This window comes from Lathamus discolor, chromosome 3 (genome assembly GCF_037157495.1).
Source record: "Lathamus discolor isolate bLatDis1 chromosome 3, bLatDis1.hap1, whole genome shotgun sequence".
In the NCBI taxonomy this organism is placed as follows: Eukaryota; Metazoa; Chordata; class Aves; order Psittaciformes; family Psittacidae; genus Lathamus; species Lathamus discolor.
In genome coordinates this window covers 66,588,342-66,605,040 of record NC_088886.1, presented here as the reverse complement: position 1 = coordinate 66,605,040, position 16,699 = coordinate 66,588,342, and the positions used below count along the sequence as shown (strand labels likewise).

Below are 16,699 nucleotides of genomic sequence, written 5' to 3'. Positions count from 1 at the left end.
CCTCTACTTGTAGAATTCTATGGGAATCTTTATGCTAAGGGCCTGACAGATGTGGTTCTGTGGAGAAACAGCTGGGAAATATCCCCCCCTACCCACACCTCTCCAAAAGAGGAACATACATCAAAATGAGCAAGTATGAAAAGGTATTTCCTTTCCTAAAAGCAGGAGCTTGGCTGCATCTCAGTCCACTCGGGATGGAGCAGTGCTCTCACATATGAAAGGATGGGGGTGCATGGCTGGATGCGGGGTGGAAGCTGTGTTTTGGAGCTGACAGAACCAAGATGCTTCTGAATGCAGAGGCAGGACAGAGAAGCAGCCAGCCTTTAAACTCAGGCTATGGGAGACTAAACAGGGACACTCGGAAACAGGATGTGGGGGAAACAAGGGTGGACAGCGCAAGATTTGCTTAGAAATCACTTCTGCAGCCACAGCTAAGACAATGGTCTGCAAACTCCTCTGACAGCGCTTGGAAAACTGACTAGGATTAAATATAGACTAGGAAAAAGCCGGTCCCTCTCCAGGTTTCTTGTAGGCAAAACACAACCATGCAAGCCAGGAGGATCTGCTGCGTGCTTCCCCCACCAACAGGCACTATGGATGTAGGGCTCCATCGTGGTTACACCCCTAGTGCCAGCTAAGTCACTATTCTTTCCAATATCCCAAAATAGGCTTTGTGGAAGGTTAGGCAAAGCTTTAGGGAAGCTCCAATGAGTCCATTCCCATGGCTGCTGGCTGGCACCCTGCAAACCCTCACCAGCTTCCCAGGGCATGGGAGCAGCAGGATGGTGCTGCCCTTGGCATGATGGCAGCAGGGATTCTCTCTGGATGCCTGTTGCTCCTCTGTGGGGTGACAGCGGCTGCTTCACCGCCCCTCCCCATCTGCTTGGCATCTGCTCCCCAGGGACATCACGAGGATGCCCATCCTGTGAGTCACCCACCAGGGGAACAGCAGAGCTGTCATCAGCAGGGACTTGCCAAGCATGGATTTAACCCTGCGTTTGCTGGGGCTATGAATAAGGCCTTTAGGAAGGGACAGACGGGACATGCAGGCTTAGCCACACTCCTCTTGCAGACAGGCTGGCTACTTCGCAAGGGACAGAGATGCTGTTCGGAGCAAGCTGGGGAGCAGCAAGGATGCTGAATCTCCTCTCTACCACAGACCATGGGAAGCCCCCCAGAGAGCCAAAGCGTGGTAGAGCAGTGCCAGCATCAGAGCCCCATCCTCCCCAGTGCTCCCAAATCCATCCATCATGCCAAGCTAGTCCTGATGGGATCATGGTACTGCCTGGATACCGAGCTATAAATCAAAGCCATAGCCCAGCATCTGCTGCTGGCCAAGGGGAGGTCTTCTCCAGCAAGCACTGGCTGCAGCCCAACTTCAGTGGGAAAGAACCCCTCCCAGGAGCCTCAGTGATGGAAAACCCCTGACTGCCAAGAATTTGGGCTGATAACACACTGGAGGCTTAGGAGCTCTGAGCGGTACCAAGCACCACTGAGGCTGGAGATGGAGCCAGGTCCTTCCAATGTGCAGCCAAAGCTAGGGCAGTACACAGCAAAAGGAGGTGGGGAACACTGGTGGACATTCCTGCTCATCCCACACCTCCCAGCCATCCCTGGAGCTGCAGGGTCCATCCAACTTCAGCATGCCCATGTCCAAAGGAAGCATCAGGAGCGGGAGCCGCCATGACACAAACGACCTGGTTAATCTCACACTAACTACATCCCTGTGTGCCTGTTCTCCCTGGGTGATGCAGAATAAGCCCCTTAAGTCCTGAGCACCAAGTGGTGCAAATGCAGGGACAATCCTTCACCTACCCTTGGCCACAGGGTGGGAAGAGCTCCAAATCCACCCCTCATCATTGTTTTCCCGTGGCAAAGCCAAGACCAGCTCCAGGCACTTGTTGCTTATGGCTTTTAATGTGCCTTTTCCTCCTCCAAAGTCAAGCTCCTCCAGCTTTTCTACAAACACAGAAGTGGGTTTGGGTGTTTCTTGTAAAAACAGTCATCTCTGCTTAAACACAAGTGAATCCAGTTTCTTGTAGCTGCAAGTTCATTTCCCAGAGCCACAGCGCTACCCACAGAGCTCATTCATCCTACACAATGAACTGACTGAAAATCACAGCTTTTATCACACAGAAAACCATCAGTAACTCCAGATCATGGAAGCAGGCACAGAAGGGACCCCTGGAAACCCAGGGCACACCCCAGCCCTGAAGGAGAGCCAGGAGATGTGCCTGGGAGCACCACCACCAACCAGATGCTGTCACTGCAATGGACAATGGCCTCCTAAAGAAGACCTTTGGGGCCAAATTTCAGCAATCTCATTTAGGAACTTGGCTTTGCGCTGTAGATTCTTCACCTTCAAGAGCTTCCCCATGACCATGCTCCAACACTACCTTGACCACTGGGCTGAAGTTGCTCAACATGTTTTGACCAGCAGCAAATGAGCTGACAACAAAGATTTGCTCGCTTTTCCCATGCTTGTATTAACAGATCTTCCAGCACATGTGAAAAACATCATCCTCTACATTGGCACCATCAGCACAGACCCAACCTCAACTGGTGTAACCCCATCACTTTTTGAACATTTGATACCAGCAGTGCCTCATACTTCAGTGATTCCTGACCTTGTCATGCGCTTACCTGCTCCTTTCCTTCTCCTGCTTCACCACTTGGGTTTCCCAAGCCAATGCTTTCACCTTAACACACAAAAACTACCCCACCACCCTTCAAAGAACTCCAAACCCCCAACCGAAGGTAAACTGCTCCTTAACAGTGATGGGACAAGAGGAACCGGCCTCAAGCTGCACCAGGGGAGGTTTAGATGGAGCTGAGGAACAATTCCTTCCCCAGAGGGTGCTCAGGCATTGGAACAGGCTGCCCAGGGCAGGGCTGGAGTCACCGTCCCTGTAAGTGCTCACACACAGTGGAGACAAGGCCTCAGTGCCATGGGTCAGTGGTGGCCTTGGCAGGGCTGGGGAGTGGCTGGACTGGATGGGCTTAAAGGTCTCTTCCAACCTGGTTGATTCTATTAAGACAACAGAAAACACAAGTTCTTTGTACCAGAAAGAACAGGTTAGTGTGAATTCATGCACATCCCGGAAAGGGCCTTTGAGCTGGTGATGCACTAGAACAGAAGACAGGTCAGTTTTTAGTCCCTTTTCTAGGAAACAAGAAGGGGCTTGCAGAAATATCAGGACCTCCCATCCCTCCTGCAGTACTTCATGTCCCAGAAGTGTTCTGAAGAAGAAATGGTCTTGTCTGACAACACACATCCCACTGTGGCTCACAGTCACCATCCTCTGCCTTGGAAAAGGAGGAAAACCTCTTCTTTTGTAAGCTGTGGGCTCATTCAAATGCAGGTCTGCACCCTGGTATAGATATCTGCTCTGGAGCAGATACACTGGAACAAGCTCTTTGGCTGTTGCCAGCACTGCTCTGGGATGCCTTCAGCTGATGGAGGAAAGGAATGAACACTGGTGTGGCCCCTATGTAGGGACATCACCAGGGAACAAGCACACACACTGCTCCCCATGCAGTGCTGCGATGGAAGAGATGCCGTGGTCACGCATAAGATCTCAGGTCAGCATCCACAAAGAGCAGACTAAGGGCAACCATGGAAAAGGAAAGGAGGGGAAATGGTTTCCTGCCTCCAGAGAGGCTGCAAGAACCATCTCATTGACACCTGATGTACTTAAGAGGGGCCACCCAAACCCCTCCTCCCCATCTCAAGACATCACATTAAGCAGGGCAATGAAAACTGGAAGCATGGTACAAGGCTTTCATTGAGACAACCCCTGGAGGAACTCATTATCCTGCTACCCTCAGGGCCAAAGTCCTGGCACTGCCTCCTTCCTTAGATCATATAGATGCTAATTTGGACTTCAAGAGCTGTCAAAAGCTGAAGTAACCAGTCCCAGAAAAGCTGTGCTTCACCCAAGTGGAGATGATGACTGAGCTTTAACTGCATCAGTGCTTCAGAGCCCTGTCTCCATCACCTTCCACTCATTCCATCTTTGTCTGATGGAAAGAAGTAGCTGTTCTCAGTGGGATTGCTGGTGCAGTGCACAGAGCCACGAGCTCTTCTTGTTCCTGGCTGCAATGTTGGGAAACCAGTCCCACCAGTGTGACCAGAGAACGGCAGGCACAGGAAAGTCACTGACGCTGCTGCCTCACACCGTAACTGATGCAGTGACACACAGAGAAGACAACAGAAAGCTCCAGAGATGAGCTCATCCCTAGACCAACACACACACAACTCCAGGCAGCTCTCCCTGCCCAAGCACTCCACCAAGATGCATCTTCTCCACACTGACCACCACTCAGTCATGCAAAGAGTGTCATGCTTGGTCCTCATGACCTGCTCATCATTTAAAAGGAGAGGGCTGTATTAGAGATGCAGATGCTGCAGGCAGGATGTCCATCATACTGTCCATAAGTGTCATATTTGTCCATAGCAGTCAGGTGAAGTTCCTGACGACTGGAAAAGTGAAATATAACCCCCCATTTTCAAGAAGGCAAAAATGGAAGACCCAGGGAACTACATACCAGTCAGTCTCACCTCTGTGCCTGGATCTTGGAGCGGATTCTCCTGGAAGGCATGCTAAGGCACATGGAAAACAACAAGTTGGCTGGTGACAGCCAGCACAGCTTCACTAAGGGCAAAGTCTGTCTGACCAGTTTGGTGGCCTCCTACGATGGGGCTATGGGACTGACGGATAGGGACAAGAGAAGCCACATGGAGACCTCAGAGCAGCTTCCAGCCTGGCCTTGAACACTGCCAGGGATGGGGCAGCCACAGCTCCTCTGGGCACCCTGTGCCAGTGCCTCAGCACCCTCACAGGGAAGAGCTTCTGCCTAAGGGCTCATCTCAGTCTCCCCTGTTCTGGCAGGTTAAAGCCATTCCCCTTGTCCTGTCCCTACAGGCCCTTGTCCAAAGCCCCTCTCCAGGTTTCCTGCAACCCCTTTAGGCACTGGAGCTGCTCTAAGGTCTCCCCTTAAGGAGCCTTCTCCACAAGTCCATCATGGCTCACTTTTCATCAGCAAAGACCTTGCCTTAACTGAGATTAGAGCTTGTCTCCGGGTGGGAATTGAGCTTCCCAGGTGCCAGCCCCCCACCTCTGCCAGCCAGGAGGGTGTTTGAGCTCACCCCAAACAGGCCAGTGTTGATGCAACACAGCAGCAACCACCAGCGCCTGCTGGTTTAATGAGTTACCCCTGGAATTAAAGCCCTTCAAACCCCACACAGGCTTCCTGCAACCTGCACATTAACTCGAGGAGAGCACAACTCGGGGGGGAGGGATGCCAGATAGAACCCAAGCGATGGCTCCAAGCACTTTCCACACCATCAACAGTGCCATGAAGGGAAAAACCCAAAACAACACCACCCACCCCATCTGTCTGCACTTCAGAGGTTGTTGTTTCAGTCTCCCCAGGTTAAAAGCTGCTCGATTCCATCATCACAGGTCAGATGGCTGATAAGAAGCCACATTTCATCATTTTCAGACCCCAAGTGTTTATTGGAAGGGTTTATCTGCAAACAAAGCTACGCACTTTGAACTTAGCTTTACATCAGTTAAAATGCACGAGGCCCTTGTCTGGATGGATGCTCTCGGAATTCATGCGATATGAAATGAGAGCCCAAGTTCACTCCCTGCAGCCTCCACGTCGAAGACTTTCTGCTTCTCTGTGCTAGCACATAATCCTCAACAAAAAGAGAAGGCAATTTTGAGGAATAGTGTGTCCCTTCCAGGAAGATTTTTGGGCGCAAAAAGGGTCATTTACCTAAACTGGGCAAAAATCTCACCTTTGCTCAAACTTGCTCCTAGATGCAGCAGGGCTTGATTTCAGACATGGTCTTTCACAGTCAAAGTTGATGGGCACAACTAAAATGACACCTGAAAGTCATCTTAAAGTAACAGGAGGCTTCTCCTTGCTTAAAGCAGAGCTTTCATGGCTGAGTGGAGTCACTTCCTACCTAGTTTCTGTGTTGCACTGCTTGCAAGCAGAAAACACCCTCCCATGTGTATATCAAACCATGGCGACAGGTCTTCACATGAGCATTCCCTAAACATGGGCAATTCCAAGCAACCACAGATGGAATGCTTCCAAAAGACAAGTTATTCCCTCCGTGCTGTCACCAAGAAGTCAGCCTCAGGTAAGGCTGGAAGGAGAGAGGTGCTTCATCCATTCCCGCTGAAATTTCCAAGGCCACACCACTGAATTGGGGGTTACTGCAGCCTGAATTAGGGGTGAAGTGTTATCAGCCTTGGTACAAGGCTGTCTTAGGCCAGAACAGCACCCATATTAGAGGAAAAAAGACCAAGACCTTGCTGGTACCTATGGAGGGGACACAAAAAAGCCCAAAGCTTGTTCACTGTCTCTAGAACAGTGACTTATCTTAGAATGCAAGGCCTACAATCAGGTTAAAAAGCCCCACCTATTCAGGGGTAGCTAAACATTGGCTCTACGCAGCTAAGAACTTGCTCCATTTATTGATTTCTATGGAAAGCAGCTTCAGTCCCACCACCTGCTCTGCCTCAAGGCTGCTTTGATAACCACAGTGATGTATGTTCATTTTGTATGTTCATTTTGGCTTCATATCTAAAGCATGGGCTGAGATCTACAAGCAGCATGCTCTTGGCTAGAGAAGACAATCCCAGCTACAGCCAACATGCCAGGGCACTATCCATGGCCATCTCCACTGACTCACCTAGACAATACCTCCTTTCTCAGCATCTTTCTCACCAACGCCCCAAGTTTTCTTCCCTCTGGGATCAACTTTTCCATATCTCAGTGCCACTTGTGCCCATGAGTGCAGCAGATCCTGGTGCCAGCAATAATTAGCTCTGCAAGGAGAAGCAGAGGCAGCAATGCTATCCAGGAGCTGAGGGATGCTCTGAGCTGATGCATGCTCTGAGCTGATGCCCATAGGCACCCTGCAGAACTCCACTATCAAAGGGTTAGGGTCAGGCCTGAATTAGACATGCTCTTGCTGGGAAAAAGACAGCCTAAACATCAAACCAATACAGATGGACCTGTTTTTTTTTAACTCCTTTTTAAGTTAAAACCTGAAGTGACACATGGAAGAAGTGAAATCCCAGCCTCAGCTGACACACGAGGATGGGTTTATATTTAGAAGAACAACTTACGTGCTAGATCAACAGGAAAGAGAAACTTTCTTGGCACTGTCCAGAAGGAAGAAAGAAAACCAAAAGTAAGGCAGCCATGGCCACCCTTTATTGCTAAGGACAACATGCACCAGCATTTTAGCCTCCTAGGGCTCCCTTTTTACACTGAATTCAGGGCAACAACATGTTAGCACTTCAGCACGAAACAAATACATTGAGGCAACAAAGAAAAGCCATTCCCAAGTTTTGCAGCCTAAATTTTCCAGAGAGAGAAAACAAGTGAGAGAAATTCAAATAGAATTCCTCAAAATCTGCTGTTTCTTCTGCTACGTTCTTCATTTGGGAACTTTTAATTCCAGAGACCAGCTCAGCCGGATATCCCCTCACTTGCTGGGCCTCATCCCAAATTTCTCTAACATTACTCACATTTTTCTGTACAGGAAGAGGGATGAGGGGTTTACACTCCAAAGGGAGGAAGAAATGTTTGCAGCACTACGTAGGGATTGCAAGGGTTAGGCTCAGACCTCTGGGCCCAATGATTCCCACATATCCCACCCACAGAAGTGAAAGGAAATGAGGCTGATGCTCAGCCTCCTCTGCCTTTGCACTGCTTGGGATGAGCTGGGATCCCCCAGCACCCAGCAACGGATGCTCAGCTCAGAGGAACACGCTCTGCACACAAACATCCATCCCAGCAGGACCAGCAGCCAGCTTCCCCAGAGGGAACTACCCTCTGCCCTGCTTTCACAATCGCAATTGCCTCAAAGCAGCCTTAAGCCACAAAGCCTGTTCCCAAAGCAAAACACCTCCCCTCTCCCCTCCAGGGGAGGGGACCATCCCATACGGCACTGGCATCACCACTTCCTGGTCACAATCCCTTCAAAATTAGGCCAAACTGCAAGTATTTTTACTCCTTTTATCCTGCCTGACCGCAGGGCAATCTGGACACAGGGATTTATTCCCACACATCCCCAAACACACTTCTGCAGGGATTTTAGAGACTATTTTTTGAGGCAAGGCTGCTGCATGAACCCAGGCAACACTGATGTACCATGCCTCAGTTTGCCCCCAGCTGAGACACAAACCCTGCAGGGCATGCATCCCTCTCCATGACCTAAAGGATGCACCTCTGCCTGCCTGTGCCAGGGTTTTCCATGGGATTGGGATGGAAAGGTCAACCCTGCTGCAGGGCCCTGCATTCCTCTGCTCAACCAGCGTGCTGGGCTAAAGGGTTTTTAGCTTAATGTTTCCGTGCCTGGTCATGTTCCGTATCCTCGATCTGGAGAACATTTGAATAGCTCCTATTAATAGGAAGAGCAGGAGCCAGAGAAGCACCAAGTGCTCTGGTGGAGCTGCAGGACAAGGTGCTAGAAGTCACAGAATCCTAGACTGGTTTGTGTTGGAAGGGACCTTAAAGCTCATCCAGTTCCAAGGTGGCAGGGACACCTTCCACTACAGCAGGTTGCTCTAAGCCCCATCCAACCTGGCCTTGAACACTGCCAGGGATGGGGCATCAGCGGTGGAGATGGGAGTGGAGTATTGCTGCTCACGCTCTGGGGATGCAGCCCAGCACACTGGGCTCAACACACACTGAAGCCGGGGCATGGGGAGCTCTCATCTCCCACTCTCTGCAGGCCCAAGAGCAAGGATGTGCTGGGGACCATAGCACATCCCCTGGTGACCTGAAGCAGTCAGCGTGTGCCTCCAATCTCCAGGCTGTGCCCTGGTTTCATGTGGTGTCAGCAGGCACTGCAGGAAGCCAGATGGACCATCTGGTAATGGAGTTAATTAAAGCAGGTTCTCAGCAGCAATTAACTTCCAGGCGCACCACTCCAAAGCAGCTCCAGCTCTCTCCAGGGAGGCCCAAGCCATACCTCAGAAGACGATGGGGAAAATCACTTGGAAGCACTCACTGATGGCAATGAGCAGCGTTTGCCGACCCCAAGCAGCTTCCCAGTGAGAACCAACCAAACTAAACCTGAAAACTCCAGACCTTCCTCTCTTTTTCACCTCCAGGCTGAGCAGGGCTCCTTGTGGGCTTAGGCAAGGCTGCAGATGATGGATGCATGGGAAGGAGACCCACTACCCAGTTGTCCCAATCCCAGAGCATCTTTCCCCTGGTCTGGCACAAGGCAGATGGGGTAAGCCTCGGGAAGCAGTAGCATTGCCTGTGACTCTTAGGATGATAACCTGGTCAAGGCCAGAGCCAGCAGCATAAGCTATCAGTTCTGCTGATGGAGTAATCACCATCTCCCAGGGACAGTAAATACTTTGTCCATGGCCCATGCCCAGAGATAACCGAACTGAATGCTTGTGGAGGCCAAAAGAAAGGCTTGCATTGTGGCTGCTGCTGTTTGGCTCCCCAGCAAGGAGGAGCTGGAGAGGACATACAGCCTGGGAAGTTGGTATTACAACAGCAACAAAACAAGGAAACACCCCAGAACCAACTCAGCCTGTTGTTGGGGACCCTGCGCTTCCACCCCCTTTCCCCCAAACAACCTCCTTGTCCTCCTCTATCTAAGCAAACATGGGATGAAAGCCTATGTGTGTACCACTTGTAGAACAGATGTGCAGCCACCAGCATCCATAGGTAAGGAGCTCAGGAAGACAAGCTAAAGGATGCACTCACCCCATCTCCTCCTCCTTTTACAGGGATGCAGCCCTCCTCCCTCCTTTTTGTGGGATACATCCAGGATACATCCACCCATCTCCTCTTGTTTTTCCTACCTCCAAACCCTATGAATTGCAAGCACTGGTTCCTCCCAGGCCATGTGCATTGGGAACTCTTCCCTGTGCTTCCTTACGGACTCTAAACAGCTCAAGCTGCACCCAAAGGCACGGTCACGGCCACATGCACCGAAAGGAAAACAACACTAACAATGGGTTTTGTGAGCAAGGAGGTGAAGAGGGGTTTGAAATGGGAAGTACAGTGCTTAGGAGGGGAGAGAAGAGCAATTCCCAAGGCTGGGAAACACTCCTTATGCTGACAGAGAGCAACCCCACCCCAGCCCAGCTAATCTGATGGCAGGTTTACAATGCTGCAGCCAGGATGCAAGGGGCTGGCGAGGGAGGCTGGCGAAGGTGGGGGAAAGAAAGCAAGGAAATGCCACAGAGGTGAGAGGCTTTTTCTGGCCAGGGAAGGGCCGTTTTGTTCCCTGCCTTCAGCTCGCTGCCATTGTCCGGAAGCTGCAGCACTTACAACCAAAGAAGTTTCTCTTTGTTTAATTCTAACCGGGGATGCAGCATCCCGCCCCGGCTGCACTGGGAATGGATGTGAATGGAGCCTGTGGTAAAGCAGTGGGAATTATACAGGAATTGAAGCTTTAATGTCTCCCACAGTGATAAGACCTGAGCTCAAGCAGTGTTTTTACCCCCAGAGGCACCCAAACATGGGAGGTTTTGGTCTCAAGGCCTCGTGTGACCATCACATTGGTTATTCAAATCATAGAATGGTTTGGGTAGGAAAGGACCTTAATATCACCTAGTTCCACCCCTCTGCCTCCACTCTTTACCTGGTGTAGGTGTCTTCTAGATGGATAACTCAAGCATCTCCTACCAATGGATGCTCCAAGCATCTCCCAAGCAAACCAATGGATGCTGCCACCAGCCCTGGCCTAAGCCACATCTGTACCAAGACCAAGCTGCAGCCAAGAAGTCCAACCAAACCATTCCATGGACTTACTCCAAATTCATCTCCATCTAAACTCAAAGAAAGATGTCTTGTATTCCCTGGTGTAACGCCATCAGCCCTGAGCAGGAGCAGCTGTGGACCACCATCAAGAAGAAACAACACAACTGGTAGTGAACACTGCAAAGCCCTCACTGAGCTAATGGAAGCCTATCTCCTGCCTTGCACCATTGTTCAACTCCAAAAAAGCCTTTTCTGTTCCCAAGGAAACAGCCGGTGTCATTCAAACACGGCCACACATCATGCAAACACCTTCCCACTAAAAGACAACCTAAAGCAGGCATGAAGGGAGAAGGGCAGCTCCTGGATTTCCCCCTGGAGAACAAGTAGGGAGAGGGAAGCAATAGCTTTGCACAAGGCTTGTTTGCAGCACGGGATGAACAACCCAGCCTAACAGCTACATACCACAGCACGTTCCTTTGCTGTGTCGAAAGGGTGCTTGCTGGAGTTAGAAAACATCTGGTTTTGCTTCGTGGTAGTCATTTCCCCTCTTGAAAATGATGGGATGCTCCCCAGGGCAACCCTCCCAAGGGGCAAGAGAGGGGGCAGAGGAAGCAACTCTGTTGCAGTGCCTGCAGAAAACTGTGAGAAGGAAAGGCTTTCACGTCATTATCATCGTTATTATCATCATCATTATTATTATTGAAGCTTCCCCCATCATTTAAGCAGACACACATCACCATCCCTCCAATCTGTGCACACGCATTCAGATGATGAAGAAACACTGGAGAGTTTAAAGCAATAAATGGCTGAGCCACCTCCTGTCTTTGTATGTTAATACATAGAAGTCTGAGGGCACAAACTTGCTCTCACATCCATCACCTGCACATGCAGATGTTATGTGTCAGCCAGTGCAAAGGAGACGGGATGCAACGTACGGCCCCTTCCTGCTGATGGGTCTGAAGCAACATCTCATCCAGGCAGAGCTGGAGCATCTATTCACATAAGAGCAGGCACGAACATTTAGCCTTAGGACTTGCAATTTGTTTCCTTCTATCAGTAATGAGCGTTATGCTCCCCACAGCCTGTTGATAGAGCAGCTGGGAATGACAACCTCTAGGCACCGAAAATAAGCCCTTGCACGGCTCCAAATGCAATCAGCAGCTTAAAAATAGAGCTATAGCATAAGGGAAGGGGGGCACAGGCCAGGGGGTTGGTAACAGCGGAGCAATAGACTGGCCAGCCCATAGATAGTGCTAGGTTTCCACCAGAAAACTAGATTAAAGACAGGAGATGCTACTTATGGGGCACCAGTTTGCTTCAAAAGACATGCAACACACCTACAATGCCAACTTTGCTAGTAAAGGGGAAAAGTGTGACTCCAAGGACAGGATGAAGGAGCTGGAAGCTTTACAGTCAGCTCTTTGACCCATTACAAACAAGCTTCACTCTGGAAACACCAAGATGCAGAGGGAGAATGCGGCTGTAGCTGGAGCTGCAAACTGCCTGAGCAGCAAAGGGATTTCATGTGCTCCTTCACTTACCCCTTGTGTGAGCCACCATGTACACCATCAGAGAAGCCCAGACTGGTTTGGGTTGGAAGGAACCTTAAAGCTCCTCCAGTTCCAAGCCCAGCTCTCTCAGCCTGTCTCCAGAGCAGAGCTGCTCCCGCCCTCACAGCATCTCCATGGCCCTCACCACACTCACATGCTTTTCTTTACAAGCTCTATGGTACAGATGCCCACTGAAATCACTTGTTTCCAAGGATCACCAGGAGAAATGAAGGACCCCAGGCTGCAATGAGGACTGTGGGAAGGGACAGATGCCACAAGCATCCCGAAAAGCTCCCCCTCACTGTGGTCTGTGGATGGTTGCAGCACTGCTGGAACCAGGACATCACTTTAGCATTAAACCATAACCAGATGTGACCATCTGACCTGCTGGGAGCAAGTCTCTCTGCCTCATTTAGAAAGCCAAGGCTCTGTGCTGGAAGGGAAGAGGCTTGTCAGGACATGCATATTGGAGGACCTGCTCCCACCAGCCCAAGTTACAGGTCCTGCAACTGCTTTCCCCTTTTATGTCTTTATGGAAACAAACATTATTTATAGCCACAAAGCAAGCTCAGGCTGCTTAATAAATGCCACAGCTTCATAACTGAGAAGCAAGGGTGTTCTTGCACCAAAACCATCCTTCAGGGGCTTTAAGGGGAGGAATCAGACCCATCACCTCCATGAGGAGCATCTCTCCCACTGCCTCCATGGGGTTTGCTTCCAAGTCACGTCCTTGGCCAGCACTGAGAGGTCCACGCGCTCCCTGCCCCAGCCAAGGCTGGCACAGCACTTGCGACAATGGCCTCACACAATGACAGCCCTGTGCCCCGTGCTGGCTCCTCACCCGGGTTAATGCAGGGCTTGTTCCCTGCTCACAAGCACAGGACCAAGGAGCTCTGAAGGAACTCACGTCCTATATGAAATGACGGGGGGCTCCTTTTGTGCTTTTTAAGGTGAAGCCTCACTTTAGGGAGCAGCCTGGATGGGTCTGTGCTGGTGCTGACAGTGGAATCCCTGCCCTGTCACAGTGGCACATGGCCCAGAAGGCAGGGTATCCCAGGTACCAAACAGCCTGGCCACTAGACCTTGGGTATTATGGAGAGAGATATGGAGCCAGGCTGAGAGAGCTGGAATTGTTCACATCCCCAGGGATGGAAGTGTTCAAGACCAGGTTGGACGGGGCTTGGAGCAAGCTGCTCTAGTGGAAGGTGTCCCTGCCCGTGGCAGGGGTTGGAACTTGATGAGCTTTAAGGTCCCTTTAACCCAAACCAGTCTGGGATGCTGGGATTCCCACAAGGAGCAAGCTCTCAATTCAGCATCCACAGTGACACATGCTACCAAAGCCACCTATGAAACCTGACATTTGCCTCCCTTGAGGAGGTCCCAATCAAGCAATTTAAGAGCAACTGCATATACTGCCATACATATATTATAGTTAACAAGCCCCAGCAGGTTGATCCCCCTCTTTCAAACCTGGCTCATCCACTGGTCAATGGGGAAGCCAACATTTGGTTACAAAACCCCTCTGAGAGTTGCCATACACAGCCAATGTGCAAGAATACTCAGCTCTCTACACAACCATGGACATCCCTCTGTGATGCTGCTGGCTGCCAGAACACCCTTGGTCCAGCAGCATCCCAACCAGCCCTGCGAAGCATAGCCTTTGTAGGGACAGCAAACCTGCTGGAAACCCATCCCACCTCCTTCCCAAGGAGCAGGCTGCAAAGCTCAGGTGTTTTCAGAATGAATCTTGGAAAAGGGAGGAAAGGCAGGAGCCAAACCTAAGGCTGAGACACTCCAAGGTCAGGTTATTTGCATGTGTTTCTGTTTCAGCCACCAAAGCAAGAGGCGATGCAACTTTCAGACCTCTTGAGAGCAAGGAGATGAAGAAGGATGCAAATCACCCTTCACATCCTGACCTCTCCAGCTGGGAGCTCAGCCAGGCTACTGCAACCAAGAGCTCCTTGATGGATTTCAATGCCTTCCTCAGTGTCTAAAGCACCTCCTCCCCAGACACAGACTCTCCTCAACAAACCCCACCAGGCTGGCATAAATATTTGGCTTCGCAAATATTTTTCTTCTCATTCAAATGAAAACATAATTAGGATGTCAAGCACAGAGGCAAGCAAGGGCTGCAATCGCTCCCCACAGCACCACTGCTCAGCCTTTACTTGATTAAAAGGAACAACACGGTTATTTTTGACAGCACAGACTCTTCCACCACCCGGGCAGAGTTCTTTTGGAAGTGTATATGGAAAGCTGGCATCTGTGCCAGCAAAATCCCCACCCTGGAGGATACATGCTCAGCAGAGGCTGGGGATCCATGGGATCGGGCAACTGCATCTGCTTGGTTAAAGAGGGTTAAAGCTTGCTGTAGGGAGAGCACAGAGACCCTGGACAAATGTCTAACCAGTGGAAAGGGTGAGAGAAGGGGGGGGGGGGGGGGAGAGGGGGGAAGAGATTAAAGATGCTACCAGAGACGTTGTACAAGGGCATCTGTGCAGGACCTGGTAATGATGCTGCCTGCATGGAAGAAAAAGCCACAATGGGAGACACCCCAGGACAATATTATTTCCAGTATCAGGTATTTGGCTGGTTGGGTCTAAATTTGAACAGGGGAGATGCAGGTTAGGTAAAAGGAACAAGCTCTTCCCTGTGAGGGTGCTGAGGCGCTGGCACAGGGTGCCCAGAGAGGCTGCTCCATCCCTGGCAGTGTTCAAGGCCAGGCTGGACAGAGTCTTGTGAGCTTTACCTAGGGCAGTGGCACAGAACAGCAACACAGTCACCACCATCCCCCTTTGTACTGAAGTTAGTTTGAGTGTAACTTTAAGTACTGAGGTGCTTACTCCTGACCAGCTTTATAATCAGGGACCCCCCAAACCCCAAATGGGTACCCAAGTCCCAGAGCCCAAAGCTCCAATACCTCCCCACTGATTCACACCTCCCCATAACACTCCTTCTGCCCAAGTCCACCTCTCCTGCTGAACACGGTCTTGCAAGCACCGCTGCTTGCAACAGCCATAAGCCAAGCCTTGGACAGCACCCCTCCCTTGCAAAACAACACAAACACACCAGGAAGCCAGCAAAAAGGTCAGCGACCCCACAATATCGGCCAGACCCTGCTGGCAAAGAGATGCCATGCACGGCCAGCACAGTGCTGTTAAAAAAGCCTCAAGCTCCCAGGGAACATCCCAGGCGCGATAAGAAAGAAAAGTAAAGCCAGGCCAGCCTCTGCTGCAAGACATCCCCACGAGTTTCCAAGCTGGACACAGCAGGAAACGCCTGTGCTTTGTCCCCGGAGTACACCCGGTCACGTCCACCCAGGGCTCCCCACCGGCTGCAGGGATATCAGCCCCGGGACCTCGCCCCCATCCTCTTCATCCCCTCCTGGCAAACACCAGCGGAACGACAAGCGGGGTGCTGGGGCCGCGGGCAGGATCCCCCGAAAGCCGCGGAGCAGAAGTTAGTTGCTGCGACGATTCCCTGCTCCAGCCTGGCTCCCGCTCGCAGGCGTGTGCGCGCTTCTACACGCACCGCAACACTCGCTTACAAGGCGATGCACACGCAGCGCTTACACATGCACAAACGTTGAGCGCTCACACGGCGGGGACAGGGCGTTGCACTCCCGCAGCACCGGATGCTGCCCGGGGAGGACCGCGGTGGCGGGGTGAGGGACACGGCTCCGGCCGCTCCCGGCACCACCGCCGCAAACTTTCCCCCTGCGGCGGGGCGGCGGGGCTGCGGCGGAACCGCAAGTACCAGCGATGCCCCCCCGCAGCTCCCGCGCCCCGGCAGCGAGGGGCTTACCTGGGACCGGAGAACCAACACCCGCGACACAGCTCAGCTCCGCTCCCGGCTCAGCGCTTCCCCACCGTACCGTACCCCGCCCCGCCCCGCGTCGGCGGTGACGTCAGGGGAAGGAGGCGTGGCCTCGCTCAAAGGGGCGGGAGGGCGCGCGGTGTTGGCGCGGGTTTTGGGGCGGGGTGGAGGGGAGGAGTTGAAGAGTTGGTGGTGCTAAGGGTCCGGTCCTCGTGTGACACGAGAGACCCTGTGCTGAGGGACGGGAGTGAAACTTACACACACATACACCAGTGATCCTATAGTGGAGTAATGGGAATGACTGCGAGAGGAAAATCAAGGAAAGGTTTGGGTTGAAGGGACCTTAAAGCTCATCTAGTTCCAGCCCCTGCCACAGGCAGGGACACCTTCCACTAGAGCAGGGTGCTCCAAGCCCCTGTGTCCAGCCTGTCCTTGAACACTGCCAGGGATGGGGCAGCCACAGAATCACTCCAGCAGGTTAAAGCCATTCCCCTTGTTCCTACATTCCTTGTCCAAAGCCCCTCTTTTATATATTAAGGGAAGAGTTTGTACGCATCCTAAACAGCCCATCA

At 51.7% G+C, this 16,699-nt stretch overlaps 1 protein-coding gene across 2 annotated transcripts in view; it reads right to left on the bottom strand.

Moving 5' to 3' along the window:
* SH3BP4 (SH3 domain binding protein 4) overlaps positions 1-16,222 on the bottom strand; it is a 31,166-nt gene extending 14,944 nt beyond the window's left edge. Inside the window, exon 1 of one of the 2 annotated variants that reach the window (XM_065669673.1) lies at positions 16,116-16,222. The gene's annotated coding sequence lies outside the window, so the exon portion shown is untranslated. The remainder of the gene's footprint in view (positions 1-16,115) is intronic. The other variant, XM_065669674.1, reaches the window with a different exon arrangement.
* Between the last annotated feature and the right edge of the window lie 477 nt (positions 16,223-16,699).